Source organism: Polyodon spathula, chromosome 20 (assembly GCF_017654505.1).
Source record: "Polyodon spathula isolate WHYD16114869_AA chromosome 20, ASM1765450v1, whole genome shotgun sequence".
Taxonomy (NCBI): Eukaryota; Metazoa; Chordata; class Actinopteri; order Acipenseriformes; family Polyodontidae; genus Polyodon; species Polyodon spathula.
In genome coordinates, this window is record NC_054553.1 from 10,710,866 (window position 1) to 10,729,036 (window position 18,171).

General features: G+C 35.9%; 1 protein-coding gene across 1 annotated transcript in view; it reads right to left on the reverse strand.

Annotated features, from left to right (window-relative positions):
- The window catches only part of LOC121295286 (rho GTPase-activating protein 6-like), a 37,613-nt gene extending 23,100 nt beyond the window's left edge, over positions 1-14,513 (reverse strand). Inside the window, exon 1 of the mRNA XM_041219743.1 lies at positions 14,438-14,513. The gene's annotated coding sequence lies outside the window, so the exon portion shown is untranslated. The remainder of the gene's footprint in view (positions 1-14,437) is intronic.
- Between the last annotated feature and the right edge of the window lie 3,658 nt (positions 14,514-18,171).

Below are 18,171 nucleotides of genomic sequence, written 5' to 3' on the forward strand. Positions count from 1 at the left end.
AAGCCTTAGACCTCAAATAAACTGTGTAGGGAATAATCTGCCAGTAGAATGTGCTGGATAGATAAGTGAACTAATTACATCTTACTAAGTCAAAAGTGAGTTTTCCTTCTAATTCTTTAGTGATTTTCCCCTTTGATACACACATATGGTAAATACAGTAACTGCATTTTAATTGAAAAGACTCACCCAAGAACCTCAAAAGACATGAATGACCAAGGACCAACTACATACCTAGGCGCAGGGGTGAAATTCTCAACAAAAAAGTGCAGGTACTCATTTGCGCCGCCAGGTGGAGCACATCAGTGGTTTATTTCTTTTTTATTTATTTGAGGCCGTGTGATCTCATGACAATAGTACTGAGCTGTCCGGTTGTCTTGAAAATGAACAAGATTAGTTCTGCCATTGTCTGAGATTGCAGCCCACACCATAACACTCCCACCACCAATATTGCAGATTTATTGCTACAACCTCAAATGATGCAAAAATTGGGGATCCTGAGTGTCTCATCTGGTAGAAGCACAACCACGTGGTAAGCACAGTGAGTCATACAGCCCAGGGTCGCGTCCTGGCTGTGCGAAGTAGGTTGGTCTTGGCTGGGGATTCCGAAGGGAGCGCTGCATTGGCACAGGCGCTCCCATGGGTTAGGGAGGTAAAACTGGCAGCGACTGTTTCTCTTCATGGCTCTACAGTGAACCCTGCTGGCCAGGCGTCCAGTGTTGTCAGAGCAGACACCTGCAAGGCTGGCTTTTGGCCTCTCAAGTTCCTGGGTGAAAAAGAAAGCTGGCTCAGATGCCTGATGAATCTTTGGGTTTCCTGAGCCATGTGGGGAATTGATGCAGTGAGGAGAAAAGAGAATGGGCATTCCAAATTGGGAGAACAAAAATGAAGGTAGAAGCAGGTGGCTAGCCAAAATATTGTTGCTACAAATTATATCAATACTGATAAGCAAACTATTGTGGCCCCTTTTCAGTAATAAAAATATTTAATCCACCCCTTCCTATACCTTTTTGTGAAGCAGAATGTTTTGACTGACTTTTAAACTTGTGTAGCATTGTCAACAAGCTGAAAACCTCAGTAGGCTAATTACTTTCCATTTCATTTTTTCTTTCTGGAGAAAACTAATACTTTGTTGTTATCCTAAGAGATTGCGCAACTTTTTAACTCCAGGAAGGGGCAGTGATCTGAAGCACATAGCTGTACAGCTACAAATCTAATTGTAGTACATTGAAAAAAAACAATGCCATTGTTTATTTTTAACCACAGACATCTGCCATATATTTCCTATTAGGCTCTTTTATTGTGAAATGTATACAAATATGAAGAAAAAAACCACAACTACGATGTGAATACACACTCCAGTATACACATAGCAAGTGAAGACTTGAAATGGCCTTTTACTGAGGTGTTACAGTATAAGGTAAATGTTGAACAGAATCAAAACTACACACTGATAAACTACAGCACAACTCAAACATATCCTGCCATGCTGTTTTGGAGTTCTGTTTTTGTTATTAGTCAGACAAGCCATCTAGGTCATGATGCCTACTGTGTTTGATTGCAGGGTAAGCAGATGCTGATTGGTCAGCTGCAGATCCCTGATCAGCAGGTGGGCATGTTCTGGTGGGGCATCTCAATATAAAAGGAACTTTGTTGAACAACAGCCACACTGTCCCAAATATGAAATACACCGATTTCTTTATGACCCTCCATCTGTTAATTACACTAAAACATATGTTATGATTTATAAAAGCACACTTGAAACCAATAATTTTCTAAAGAACAATGCTGCAAACTTTTGTTTGTTTATAGTATGCCAGATAGTCAGCACGTCTGGAGAATTTGTTTTTGTAATTTGGTGTCTGTTACCTTCAAGGAAAGTCCTGTAATTAAAACCATATTTTTTGCTTGAAGGATTCTGTAATTTCAGAACCTTTGGATGCAGATCATACAAATTACATTTTGTTTCTGTTTTAAGTGAACTACTGTTGTGTTTCAATGCCTGTGTTTGCACACTAAGCTGACACAAAGGAAGTTGCATCTAAAAAAAGTGTAAAAGCAGCAAATCTGATCGAATAGCTATGGTAACCCAGAAAGCAGTAAGAAAATGATCCAACAACAGGAAAAGTGAAGCAGAGATGCCCAAACACTATCCCAAATATGCACAGCAATTAATGGCATAAACTATGAACCTTTGCGTTGGGTTCTACTCTGCCTTCTTTTGGATTATAGTTTAGCTTAATCTGGTAAACTGTTTCTTCTATTGTTTTATTGTTAACAGTTTTGCACAAAAAAAGCAGTTATTTTTCAATATTTCACTTGATTTAAACATTAAGATTAAAAGTCTTGTAACATATTACATTATATTAACATATTATTTGAATATTCAAAACATTGAATCAATTCAATATATTCTGTCACCCTAAGGTATCCTTCAGATTGAAAACCACTGTCATAGAGAATATTCCTGAATGATTCCCAGTTCCTTTACAGAAGTTGTGGTATAATGCAGGTATATTAAGAACCAGCACACAGCTTTGTCTGACATTAGAGTTTCACTGGTACATGTCTTGTTTCTGTTCTTCAAAGTACTTTTTTAGTAAATAGTAATTGTACATATTAATATTGTTGTGGAATAACTTGTAATTTAAGCTACTATAAAAATAGTTTAAAACTAAGTAAAGTATGATACATACGTATGTATATAACTAACAGATAAAAACCACTGGGGTAATGATACCAGATTTCTAAAATATTACTGTGTACACAATTAATGACCATACCACATTTAAAAAGTCGCATCACTGAAAACCCCCTTCCAAGACTGCATAATCATGTTTATATTATATTTCTATAGAGAACATCCTATGGGAATACGGTCAACTTGTAAAATAAATAACCCGTTTCCTTTCCCATATATAAGCAGCAAAGTTAGCATTCTTTACTGATTATACTAGCTTTGTCCCAAGACAATTTCTAACTCTTCCCACCATTTCTTAAGGTTGCATACTAAGAGTGGCCCGTGCGCTATAGCAGTGAAGGGCACAATATATGCAGAGAACCAAAGGTAATAGGTTGGGACCGAATTGTGCACTACAATTTCAAGGGTCAGTTAAATAAAACAAGCATACATTAAACACAATTCTCAATCACTGTTAACAACTATCATTCTTCTTTACTAAAACTATCTGTGCAGTTACCAAAATGTCAGTGATAGTCAAAGAGCACCAGTACAGCAAGGCAGTAACAAAGCAACAGTTTCATCATTTACCTTAAATTGTGTTGAGAGGCTCCTTGTGTGAATGTGGAAAACAATCTTCTAAGTCTTTTTTGCAAAGCAGAAGAAAAAACAACTTTATTTAGCCAGAAAAACAGATCACAGCTCATCTAGCTCAGAGCTTTGCAATGTGGATATTGCCCCTTCCATCTGGACTTCACTAAATGCTTGAGAAACAGACTCTGCCAGGAGGACACTTGAAGAATACAGTGTGGTGGAGGGAGAGGAGAACACTGAGCTAGCCAATCAGGGGTTTGATTACCTTGTCTTGCACTGCCTGACTGGCTGCATGTGGTATTTTATTATTTAATAATATACTATTTACTGAATAGCTGAGGACACCAACAGCCTGTCACCCATTGTATTACAGCATATTGTGAGGCAAGCCTTGTGGCACTGTGCTGCAGATGGAGTTTTTAGCAGGGTCCCTATACAATCAAAGGGACCTCAGCCAGTGTTAAAATTCTTGGTTAATTGTTTTTACCAATACAGCAACTATATGTGGATAACCTAAATGCTTTATACATTAAAAAAGAGGAGTAAAATATATAATAAACGTAACTTTTTATTTTGGTCAAAAGATAGAATTGAAGCATCTAAAATCTTAAAAGAGTTGACATAGTTAACCCTAGCCAATACTGTAAAGCACCGGGTTGAGTTAGTTAACAATCCACTTTGCTGAATCAGTGGGGTCCTTTTACAGCCAACTAGATATGAATTTATAACAGTCATTTTTTTGGCATGTACTGTATTAGTACTTAAAGATTAAAAAGCACAAATGAAATGACAAGTACTGTAAAAAGAAAACTGAGGTATAATCAATATCAAGTAATTATTTATTTGATTCCTATATTTTCAGTTAGATTCTCAGGTTTTGTTCATATTCTAATAATTTCAAATTCCCATCATTCCATTTTAATTTTCACTGATCGTGTGGTTTACTTCCTAAAAGTACATTTCCAAGAATTCCCTGAGGGCTTGTTTTACATACAGTGGTGTTTGCAATCTGTGGATTGCAATCCAAGTTTTAATGAAAATACTGGCTCAATGCTAGCAGCAAATAGGATGCCAAGCCCTTTGTGCATGCAAAACAGTCCTTCGATCTTCACTTATTTTTGAGGGGTGGCAATTGTGGCCAAAAGTTTTGTATCACCATGAATTTTAGGGTTATATAATGAACATAATTTAGATATTTTTATTTAAATAAAATAAATGTAATCAAAGAAACTACAAAATGATATTGCAAACGTCTACCTAAGCCTGCCAAGAAAGAAATACGTGGCCAGATGGGAATTATATACAATGTGTATATTCTTTGTTGGATGTTATTATACTAAGCTGTGAAAATTATCATTTTAGTTAAACGATTGGATATACATAGAATCATTATGCATATCCTATTAAACTATGGGAATAGGGTCTAGTTTCAGAATTATTATAAATATTTGAATTAAAATATTGAAATGACAGACCAAAATTGCTGTGTTAAAATGAGGAACAGTTAAACACAAATTTGTTCAGTGTGCCAAAGGTAAATCATATTTTTAGTAGGTTGCAATGAATTGGCAATTATTGTGTGGTTTGTTTTGTAGAACTGTCAGTGATTCACAAAGTTAAGGAAAAGGTTCCAACATATTTTTAAAGGGTAGTGGAGTCAGACTTGCTGAATCACAGTCGAACAGAGATGTATTGCAGTGATGCAATAAACATAATGTGCCGTATAGGACTTGTTAATTCGAATGCGTGGGACAAAATTAGTGGTGTGAGTCATTTCCCAGAAGAGTCGAGTCCCAATTCTGACGTTCTAAATTTTAAGAATCGATTCAAACGACGACGAGTCATTCTCTACAGGTGGGGGGGGGGGAATGCCCTACATAGAGCCGACCTGCAATCACAAATAATATTACTAAAATTCGCTTTTTGTCATCGTGAATACATGTTTAAGCCAATGTAATGCATGTTTGAAAGTTAACATTTCCTTATATAGAATGAAAACTGTATTCTAGACACCTCTGTTTGAGGCATAGTTTTGCTCAGGTTTTATTTTATTTTATTTTATTTTATTTGCTCACGCCATAGGAAAAACATGGCAGAAAGTGGAGAAGGAACAGCGAAATCTCTTTGGAAATATTTTGTATTGGAGTGCGAGGAAAGGAAAACGGCGAAATGCCAAATGTGCAAGACAATTCTTGGATATAGTCAAACGACGTCTGATGGTGAAACATCGGAAAATTTACCACAAGAAAAACATTAGGCAGGATCCACAGGTATCGGTATGTTTATTTGTGTTTACATTTAAATGTGTAATATTGCTTCCTTCTGCGACTGCATAGTGTTACTAGTGATACCTTTATATTTGCAAATATATATATATATATATATATATATATATATATATATATATATATATATATATATATATATATATTAAAATTCATTCAAGATTTGCTCACTTTTGAGGGTAATTTTTGTTTATTTACGTTCACACTTTTTCTTTGTTTTAGAGTGTTGAATATAACGGATTATATTAATAATAGCATTATAATTATCATCATTATTATTATTAGTAGTATAGTAGTAGTAGTAGTAGTAGTAGTTTTTTTTTTTTTTTTCCATGTTTTAATTTCAGTTTTTTTTTTTTTTTTTAGTTCTATTTCTTTAAACAGAATTGCAACACATGCCAAAATACACAGCCAGGAGACAATACTTTTACTTTATTTACTATATTTAAATGACATTTAAGTGCTTCTGTCAAATTTATAGAACATTTAAAAAAAAAAAAAAAAAAAAAAAATACAAAAAAATGAAATTGAAATTTTTTTTACTCTAAACTAATTCTCGTGGTCAGGTGAAGCAGCGGTTCTCCTGGCGTGTTCCGTTTCTTAATCCCGGTCCAATTGGGGCAGGAGGAGTCATCGAGGGGGGGGGGGGGGGGGGGGGGGGGGGGGGGGGGGTTCAAGGTTAGTACCCCGAGGCTCTCAAATGCTTCATCATGTCGTAGACTTTCTTGTTCATGATACCCCCGTGCTTGCCTTCGTGCCCAATCACGGCAACTACAGCTTTGCCTGCCTTGGCCACAGAGATGTTCATTTTTGGTTGTTTGATTTTATTTTTGTTGGGTTTTTTTTTCCAATTTTGTTTTATTTTTATTGTAAATAGCTTTGTGATAGAATAAATATGCTTGTTTACACAGCAGTATGTGGGAGTTTCTTTATCTTGTATTTATTGGAATCGGAATCGACAGGAATGGCTTTGGGAATCGATTCTTGGAAATTAAGAATCGATTCTGGAATCGACTCCAAAATCTTTGGAATCAAACACCCTTAGAAAAAATGTCTTTCTTGTTGTTGCTCTGCGCCTAACACAGGTGTCACTGTTGTTCCAGACCTTGATTTTATTTTTCTATATTGTTCAAAAAGTCTGTAAATTGTTAGTGACCTCCCAAAATCTCACTGTTTTAGATTTTTGATTATTACATTCCTCATAACAGAAAATAGGGTCACGACATAAAAAAGATGTTTATTACCATACATAACAATTGCTGTGCTAATTGGGCCTGTGTTTAGAAAGTGTGAAGCATTTACGAGTTACTTACCGACATCTGTATCACCAATTATTATTATTATTGCATATGTGAGTGTGTGTGTATATATATACACTACTTATCGCATTGAAAAACTATTATTGTCCGTGACGCAGTGAAACAGGAAGCGACTCATTGAGCAGTAAGCAGCACTGAACTGTCTGTGAGCACTGCGTGAGAAGCATTGATCGTAAACAATATATTCAGGCTTTTAACTTTACTACATGATAATTAGTTGTACATTGGCAAAACATGACTGTTTTTCTAACATAAAAACACAAATATTGTTTTTTGTAGTGTAAAAATAAACTTTAGCGTTTTTTTTTTTTTTTTTTTTTGTACCTACATTGAATGTCATTGCAAAAAGAAAAAAAAAAGTTATATGGCAGACGTGTAGACTAGACAATGCGTTGCTTTGTTGCTTCTTAATTTTAAACTACAGGCGCACAACTGCAGCCTGTGCACCGCATGGGGAAAGATAAGCGAGTGACTAGCAGCGCCCTCGTGTATGTATCTCTTAACACGGATTTGATATTGTAAAAAAAAAAAAAAAAAAGGATAGTTATATACATAAAAGAGTTAACTTTTACTGGAAGGCTATGCGGTTTATTTTATTAAACTGTCTGCATACAAGCAGCCTTGTGCGACTCGATATGGTCCTAATAGTATACAACTCTATTTAGCTTCAGAATCACACATTAAACGAAAGGCTAAGAAAACGAAAAACAGAGGCTGCTGAACAGAACGTAAAATAAACAGCTTTCAGAAAACAAACTGTAAAAGTCAGCGCAGACATAAAGTACTCCTATCGGTTGTAGCCAAGTTAAATCAGTGATACAGATACAATCTAGCACAGACACCTCGCTTCAAGCAACCTGATGCTTACTTTTTAAAAGCAGTTAGAATTTTAGACCCGAATAAGCACGTTCTTTGTTTTGTCTCGGCAGTAATAAAATACATTACTGGATGAGACAAATAACATGACAACGAACGTGCTGCATCTATTGCCTTTATTAAAGTATACCAGATGCCTTGGTAACCGAGTTGTGTGCCTGTCTCATCAATTTCCACAGTACGTAAATGTACAGCGATTTAAGTAGACCCCTGTTTACTGCTAATCGGAATGAAAGCTGGATTGCAACGCTGATTAGGTAAAGAGAGGTAGAGAGTAGTTGGTGGGAGACTGCTGTGGCCGCATTTGAGAAGCGCTGACATGGTATCTGAAATACGTATACTGTATTGTCTCCATTTCTTGTACTAACATGTTTTTTTTAAAAAAAAAGTTTATTATTCGAACTTGTTTTTCTCCAACTTGAGGTACTAATTGCTGAGCAAGTGTCTGTCAGATGTGCTTCTATCCCTCTTCAGGCTCCAGTTCCTGAGCCTCTATACTTTTCATCATTTGCTAGCTTTAATATGCACTTCGTACATAGCCACCTAATTCAAATCTTTTGATGTGATCTTTCAAGAGTTCTTATGGGTTATTTGGAAGACAAAGAAAGATGAATACTTAGCTGTGTAATCTTGAAAATCTATTTAATATAGCTATATCAATGCACTGGACCATGGAGACAAATAAATAAATAAATATTAAATGTAAATTGAGCACATAGCTGCTGTATTTTTGTTGTTCATTAGTTTTTAAATATTGATTCATTTGAAGATATTTTTGTATGTAGCGTGCATGCTTGTATACAAAAAGGTTCTGTGTCTAATGTGAAATGAGAATGTTTCTAAGGAATATTGAATTGCAATTCTTGTCAAGTGTTATTTGAGTATTGTACGCAAATCCTAAAACATAGAAACGTTTCTCAGAACTGTCAAGTCTTAAAGGATAAACAAATATCATCAACAACATGACAAGGTAGCCCATCATGATGTATTTATCAGTGGGCCACAAATTCAAAAGAATTATGCACCTAAAAAGGGACACCCGTCAAAGTCCCTGAATTATGAGCATGTTTTACAATTGCAAGTCCTATTAGCCAGATAGTAGGACTTATATTCCTTCCATGTCTACATACTAAAGTACACAATGTGGTGGGCTTTCCCAGAGTTGAATGTCCCAAAAGAAAAGGTTAAAGTACAGTTGAATGCAAAAGTTTGGGCACCCCTGGAAATAATCTATGTTACAATGAATCTTTCAGTGAACAGAAGTTGACCTGACCTGTACATGGTACAAAGTTAAACATGACAGCTTTCTGCAAATTTTAATACAGGATTACTATTTATTTGCATTTATTACAGATTCAAAATAATAAACAAAACTATATCATTATGTGCAGTATTAAACTATGTTAAAATTTAGCAAATCCACAAAACCAATGAAATTGTATATTTGACATTTTATTTTTAGTGTTCTGTGTAACACGAGACATCGTTTAACCTTGAAAAAACACAGTACCTGAAGCAGAAATACGCATTTATCATATCAACAACATCAATGTGTGTTGTAAAAATAAAGCTAAAATTGTTTTGAAAACTGTCCAAAATATTTACATGGGGGAATAAGAATGAAAAATGTCAAAGAACAAAAATGCAATTTTTTATATGGAAATTGTCAAAATAAAGGGGCAGCTGGAAGGTAAGAATTTAAGTCAGGACAATGGCATTTAAATACTACTACTATTAAACTGTATCTGTTGGTAATGTGTTTTTTTTTTGTTTTGTTTTGTTTTTCTGGTGCAGTGGTTTTCAAACGGAGAAATACAGAAATGGCGGACAACGCATTTTATTTAGTACCACTTGCCAGTCGATTGCAAACTTTTGTCTTGTTGTGATCAACGTATAATCGCTAAAACCCGACTGATGTGCTTTGACAGTGTTCAGTGCGCCTGTGACTAATTTACATATTAAATAGGTACGTTTGAAATAAGCCCTGTTTAAATGTCATATAAACAGTCGGGCGGTTACTGCAGTCTGTCTATAGGATTAAAAAAAAAATAATAATAATACATATTTTTTTAAAAACCAAAAAGCTAGTCTTAGTGCGCGTCTGTGTGTGTGTGTGAGAAATAGAGAGAATGTAGATTACGTTGCTGCATATTTAAACCTATGACAAACTTGTGGTAGCCTACTATTAAAGTTGTGTTATAGTCTGTTCAGAAGCGCAACACTCGCTTGTAGTACACAATACTTATTAGTTTAAAAGTCTTCAAATTATTCATACAAATTTGGTATTCTGATGAAGATCGCTTGACGGCCAATCTCCCACACCAATCTTTTAATCTAATAAATATTTTGTATTATGAGCAAGTGTTGCGCTTTTTGAACAGATTAGATTTTATTATTTTGGATTCACCTCGACTCGAGTTGGTTCTGAGCACAGACTTCAAGGAAATAAATATTGACAATGCTATAATGTTATAACTGTTACAAACGTTTTTTTTTTTTTTTTATCGCAATGTTGAACTTTTGTGCAGTCTATGACCCTGAAGTATAAATTCTCATGCTGGAATTTGCAGAGTATGAAATTAGCAATAGCCATGGTCCTATTATACACACATAGTATTTACATATTCAAAATGCATGACTGTGTGCTTTCAATTATATATATATATATATATATATATATATATATATATATATATATATATATATATTAGATATAGATGAAGCATTATACTGGATATATATACTTCGTAATACTGGAATATGTATATTTATTTTGGGTCAGTGGTAGAAGTCCAAACAAAGCATCCTCTCTGCGGACACAAGACGGAAAGCTGCTGAAACCTCGTCCCAGTGGCAGTGGGACAAAATACCTCACTTCCAGGCAGAAATCGACTTGAAAAAATCTTGAATGCACAGACAACAGCGGTCACCTTCCGAATGATGTCTACGATTCTGCAATGAAAATAGGCGCAGTCCGCGACAAGTATCTCGTCTAGTGTGTGTAGCTTGCAATCCCCGATCTACAGTGAGAAATCGTAGCTCAGTCGGTAAGTGAGTGGTGCTGCGTCTCCCGATTGCAAAAACCGTGCAGTGTAAACCCAGTTTAAGAGTTTTGAACTTTCAGTCCAGTGAAAAAAATACGGATTGTTGGCTCAATACTACTACATTACTAGCAAAGGGAGATGAAGACGAAACACCGTCAAATTAAAAACGCCATAAATGTCTTACAAATGAAGCGCTCTTACATTTCCCTGCCATCAGTAATTTGTGTGGTAACAAGCAGGGACATCCATCACACTGATACTAGGTAAACGGTTTATTATGATTTTTTTAAATTTGCATCAGTACTGTACGTTTTAGTCGCCAACAATTTAAAAATGCCAATAACATCTTTTCATAATAAGGTCGTCTGTATAGATGGGTGGATAGTGAACTTTTCTTTGCCTGCTTTTCTGTAATTGTATTATCAATAAAAATTCATGATTGCCATTTGTTATCACAGAATAGTTATATGTAATTTTTGAGTGACTGAGGCTAGCATGGAGTCTTTGTTGATTTTAATTATTAATTACAATAAAATGATGTTTCCAACAACTAGAAACCTGTTTGAGGGATTATTTTTTCCAAAAGTAAATATATATTTTTCCGTTATAATACTGTAACTTTTATAATTGTATCCATCACACACACCAAGATTTGTTCGTTTTTGTTGTAACTTTATTGTACAGGCCTTTTTTTTCTGTTTTCATTTTGTTATGACTCACAGATGGGGATACGCAGTGGACTACATTTTTTGGAAAGGGGTATGCAACAATCCCTGTTCTAATGTGATTTAGTACAATGAATATCCTCTACACAGTGATACACCAGCATCACTGTGACACATTTCCCAATATTTTCCCTGAAAGTGACCGTGAGTATTGTAGAGACACCTTGGTTGTAGCTACAGCTTTACGGTTTTATTTTTTGTTCGTCAGTAAACTCAGTTGGCATATTTAAAATAAACAAAAATAAGAAATGGTGGTTTATTCTGAATCAAACATATTGACACCCTCACTGAAGAAAATGCCCTCCTAATAAGAGACTTGCCTGGGCCAAAAATCACAGACTGGATGTTTTGAGGAGTGGAAGTCGGTCTTATGGACCAATGAGTCAAAATTTGAAATATTTGGGTCCAACCGCCGAGTATTTGTAAGACAGAGAGGGTGAACGCATGAGTTCTGCATGTGTGGTTCCCACTGTCAAGCATGGAGGAGGCAGTGTCATGGTCTGGGGTTGCTTTGCTGGTGACAGAGTTGGTAATCTTTACCCAGTCCATGGCAAGCTCAACCTGCATGGCTATCATAACATACTTCAGAGGCATGCCATTCCATCAGGATTACGGCTAGTTGGGCAGTCCTTCATTCTTCAGCAAGATAATGATCAGAAACACACCTAAAAGTTGTGCAAGAACTATCTGGCGAAGAAGGAAAGTGAAGGACAACTCAATCTAATGACCTGGCCTGCCCAGTCTCCAGACATCAATCCAATAGAACTTGTATGGGACTCAACTCCCCAGTAATGTTGTTGAAGCTGACACCCTGGGATCCTTCAAGAAGCTGCTTGATGAGATTTTGGGATCAATAAGCTACTAACAAACAAACGAGCAAGATGGGCCGAATGGCCTCCTCTCATTTGTAAACTTTCTTATGTTCTTAACTGGACAGAAGAGTCAAAGCAAAGCTACCCACAAGTGCCCTAAATCTCCGGGAATTGCTGCAGAAGAGCTGGGAAGACATGTCGGGTGATTTCCTGCTGCAACTTGTTAACCAAATGCCTTGTGTTTGTGAGACTGTTATTAAGGCAAAGGGTGGCTATTTTGAGGAATCCAAGATTTCGAGACAATTTTCAATTTTCTTGAACATTGCTTTGATACTCCTTATGTTTTGTTTTGTATATTGTAACATGCGTTTTCATTTTCAAGTATTTACAGAAACGTATATGGCGTAAAACATTTGTGAAATTATGAAACAATTATGAAAAACACCTAGTTACCAGCAAGTGTACTCAAACTTTTGACTGGTACTGTATATATTAAGATACAGAGCGTGAAGGACTTCATTTTATTATCAGGCACATTGCCAAATAAACATGACAGAGCAAATCTTTTTTTTTCAGTTCAGATGAAGTTAGTCAGTCCCAGTGTTTTGAAATCAGAGTATACCAGACCATATTAATTATCCTTATTGAGATCTTGTTCCATGCTGAAATAAATTACTGCACAGTGGTAGCAAAAATCAAATATTCATCTGTTGTGAGCCTGTCGCAGGACAATAATGTTGCAGCTTTGCAATCCTGTTTCTTGTGATTATCATTGAATTTGAATCATTACACTTCATTAGTCCAGCCACCAGGTGGGAAAAGAAAGTAGAGAAAGTGCATACAAGTTTAAATACCCCACGAAACACTACCTTTTTTTTAACCATATAGAAAATGATCAATCTACATATAATCTACACATTACAAAGAATGATAATTATATGAGTTTTCATACTTCTCGGTCTGCTGGATGAGCTGTTCCACATGGTGAAGCGTGGCGGTGCCCGCTGGAACAGCTCATTCTCTGTATTCTAACATTAGATAAATGACAAACTGTACTTGCAATCCTTGCATAAAACAATAAATGTGGCCTCGATTTACGAAGGTCTGTAAAGTATAGCAAGAATTTGTATATGTTTGGCCCATTATAATAATATTATAATATTATCACATGTGATATATGTACTATAGGAAGAGCCCAGAGGTCTTTCAAGAAAAATAGAAAATGACTTTGAAACTTGAGATTTCTATTTTGAAACGGGAGATCCACATCTAACAAGTAGAACGTGCCCGGGTCTGTTCGCCTTGTGAATTCCGCCTTTAGTTCAGTAGATTACTTTGGTTTCAATCAATCAATAAACTCTCAGCTTACGGTCCTTGAGATCATAGCATCAAGTCCCGCTGTTGAAAAATATTTCAATACAAAATAAAAGTGTAGTAGTTAGAGGCTTTCTCTGAAAATGAATTGATTTGAAGTTAAGAATCATGCATCTTTTACCAGACGCATATTACCGTGTCATAATTCTGGTTTGTCGCAATGCTGAGGCACAGAGCAATTGAATTAGTAGTCATGGTAGCATGTTGGCACAACTTTAGCACAGCACATTAAGGAATCTCTTTTGTGCTATGAGATCATTAGTAGCATGCTCCAGTTGTATCTGAAGTAAACATGGATGGCCAGGATTAGTTAAGTAAAATTGGAATATCATCCTAAAACCTTACAAACTCATTGGAAACAACCTTTTTAATGGTACATGTGTTTTTTCAAAATATTATTGCGTGGCACTTAGAAGTTTGTTGTAAACCCATGTCATAATAAATTTAAAAAAAGGCAGGGTATAATTTTATTTTGTAGGCAGGATTGCCCTCAATTGTGTGAGAAGTTGACTTACATGGCCATAACCCCAAAACTGATAGTGTTGGTGTTTGTCCTACACAAGCCGTACATTTTCACTGTGCAGTTCTTGCAGGCATAGAAAAAAATGGCTGACAAACAGAAGTCTGATCTGCTATTCTGATAGCCTAAAGCACATGTTTAAGCCTGCAGTAAAACAAAAAGCACTGGAAAGAGCAGTTTAGCAAGCAACACAAAAGAGGAAAAAACTTACTATCAGGGAGCAGTGAAGCTTGAAAGAGATCCACAGAAGAGGAGATTAGGAAGGGTTTAAATCCATTTTAAAAGACCTGTACAGCAGGTAGAGTATACTTTAAGTCAAATACAAAACGAACAATTTTACAGATATGTAAAGTAATTTATCCCCGCCCATCCCCTCCCATGTTTTATGGTAACCAGGTGTTCGATTGCAGAAATGCAGGTGTTACACACCTGGGAACATATTTGTTTCATGATTGTTTTTGAATACCAAAACTGCTGTGTTACAGACAATGGGTCCCTAATGTAAATGCTAAAGCTTTATTTATAACCCCTACATTGAAACAGTTTATATATTACTGTATTGTATGTGATATATAAAGGGGCATTCAGAACAGAAAGTAGGAGGCACTTTTTTTACACAGAGAATTGTGAAGGTCCCCTGTAATGTTGAAGCTGACACCCAGGGATCCTTCAAGAGGCTGCTTGATGAGATTCTGGGATCAATAAGCTACTAAGGTGGGATGTGTTCTCTTTTGTCATGTAACAGCTAGACACACACAAAGTTATTTTTCTCCATATTAAGATGGTGCCTGTTGTGGAGCTTCAGTTTGGATGCCTTTAAAAAAAAAATGACTCGAGCAACTAATGTTGTTTGAGTAAAGAAGTTGGAACAAAGTCATTACAAGGTGTTCTGATTTCCTGGTTGAATTAGTACTGTAATCAGATGTTTGGTCTGGCATGGCTTTGTAGTACAATGCTATGGGTTTACAGGTCCTTTGTGTGCTCATTTCAAATTATTCATTTTCGGGATTAACCATGGAACAAATTATCTAGCAGAGATGTAATCCTGTTCACAACTCTTGAACAAACTTCTGAAAATGCAGGCCTAAAACTCCTGTGACTCCCTCTTGTGCCATAGAGAGGCTGCAGCTGGGTCTTGCATGGAGTCAAAGCTGTCCAACAATTTTCCAGTGAAAGCCGGACCAACCTCTGTAAACATAATGCTTGCCCTTCTACAGAACAATTCTCAATTCCAAACTTTAGAATTTGTTTTCTACCTATAAGATGAATTCACTTTGGATAACAATGATTTGGAACCCCACTCACCTTTCCAAGGCACATGACTTGGTTAACAAGTGCTTGGTTTGAAAAAGCAAAAAATGAACAGGGCAAAAACAGACTTCTGCCTAAAGTCAATTTAAATGACTTGCAGAGTTAAAACAATTAAGCAATTGGATTAAAACTATGAAAAATGATTACCCCTTTAAGTTAAAAAATAAATAAAAAAAAATAAAAAATAGACTTTGTGTCAAAGTTCTTCCAAGAATACAAACTTGACACCCCTCCACTGTGACCAGACAAAGATACGGTGAAGGAGAGACATTGTAGGGATTGGGAATCAATTTAAAAATCTAATTACTAATTTAGCATTTGATGAAAAAGACTAAATCCAAATTTGTCTTTTGTAACAAAAGGTGACATTACAGCCTGTAAAATGTAGCTAAAAATATTTCAAAAGAAAGCATAATGCATTACATGTGCTCTAGGAGCAGTGACTTGTACGAGTAAGATTGTGCAATGAGTTTTAAAGAATATTTTTGTTTTCTAAAATCTAATTTTGAACTTTCAAGTTAGTATTTATTAAAGTAAGCATGCGTAGGAAAATGAAGTTTTCGAAGCATGGACATGCTATTTTTTTTAACAGTTATAGCTGTAGTATAGTACAGATACAGGGCTCTGTTGTAATAATAATAATAATAATATCTATTTTTATATAGCACCTTTCTTAGTGGACCACCATCACAAAGCACTTTACAGAGGTAGGCTGTGAACTGTACATTGGACTGGACATTGATTTAACATCTCATCTGTAGGATGGAGCACAAGGAAGTGAAGCAACTTGCTCAGGGTCACACAGTGAGTCTGTGAGTGGGAGAGATGGGATTTGAACCGGTGACTTTCCAGTTACAAGCGCTGTACTTTAACCACTGGGCCAGACTGCCTCCTAAAGAAAGGTACTGTGGTAATGGTAAACGTGGACTCCTCTCTGTTTACAGATGCACACTTGTTAACACTGAGACCCAACCATATTTCCAGATTTATTTCTGAGAATTTTTGGACACTTTTTGGAAATTTAGCGTACAGTATATGCATCACCATGCATGACAGACTAACAAAGATACATTGCGAAATCTGTCTGCACAGATGATCATAAAAACATCAATAGAGAGAGCATGATTCCTTTACAATTATTGCCATACTATAGTACGTTATATCTGATACATTTACTTGGCAGTGGACAACTCTAGAATACTTGTCTGTGCCACCCATAAATTTATCCTTCCAGTTGTTTCAGTGTGGGTGAAAAATTGAGGGAATAAGACAGATTAAAATCACATAACAGTGTCACATCCAAGCACAGTAAATAAAACCACATGCATTTTTTTTTTTTGTATCTATAATCATTTATTTAGCACAAAAGTGAAATCCTGTTCAACCATTGGTTTAAAAAAACACTACAGTTTTCATTGGTTGAACTAGCTGCCAGTGATATGTACCAAATTTGCCAATTAACAATAGATGCTTATCAAAAGTATGAATAATCATGACTGTAGCTACTGTGTTAAATGACAACATTTACATAAAGTAGTTGTCTTTACATGCTTGGTGGTGGCATTCTGGAATTATTCATACCATAGTTACTCAAACCAACTGCTTTCACTGATTGGCCTCTCTGTTTACATTGGACACCTCCACCCCATAAGTCATTAGAGATAACAGGATTTTATGGAGGATTCATTTTGTGAAGCAAATGTGAGTTTTCTTATAAAGAGCATAATGTTTATTCTTTTCAATGCTTTTCTCACTGTGTTGTCAAGTCTGTTTGTTCTCCTTTCCACTTTCTATGTGTTATTTTGTCTAATTAGATCTGTTCTAAAGGTACAAATCTTAAGTCATTCATGTTACCTCTTTCACTCAAATATTGTGCTCAGCGCTCCAGATAAAAAAAAAAAAATGTAATAGAAAACCCAGACTTATTGGTCAAGTGTTTCTGGTAATTCCCAGACAGGCCACAAGTTGTCCCATCACTTCTCTAGCTACCGCATGAAGTAAATTCTCAACTGACCTTTGAGACACCGAGAACCAACGAAGTATAAGAAGCTTGATAACATGCAAACTCAATCTGTGCAGCAAAATTGCTCTGTGTATGTTCTATGCATTCAATTTAAATATGCGTAGTTCATGGTTTTTCAATGTGTAAATAGGTGATTTGTTATTGTTTTCTTACCATAAATGTAGTTACTGCGCTTGCACTTTTGTTTTTTACTGCGGTATAGTTTTTTTTTCCCTTCATTTGTAACTTTACATCTGTGTTTACAAATATATTTACATACTTGTGCTGTTACAGGTATTTTTTAGCAATATACTATGAAGTCCAATATCTGCCAACTTTCTGATTTAAAATCAAGACCAGAAATGTAGTTTTCAGGTACCTCTGGTGTTAAACCCCACCCACTCCCGGTGACGTCATTCGTGTAAATCACAGTAAAGGCCTGTACACACCAGACGCGATGGGACAATGGAGTGTGTTGTAAGACAAAATGGAAAATCTATTTTTGATACGAGCCGTTCACACTGCCTGTGATGTGATGGGAGACAGTGAAGCGACACTGAATCAATGTGAAAAGAATTGGATTGGTGTCTATTTGTGCAATTTTGTCGCACGGTAGCTAGGGAACTGACCAA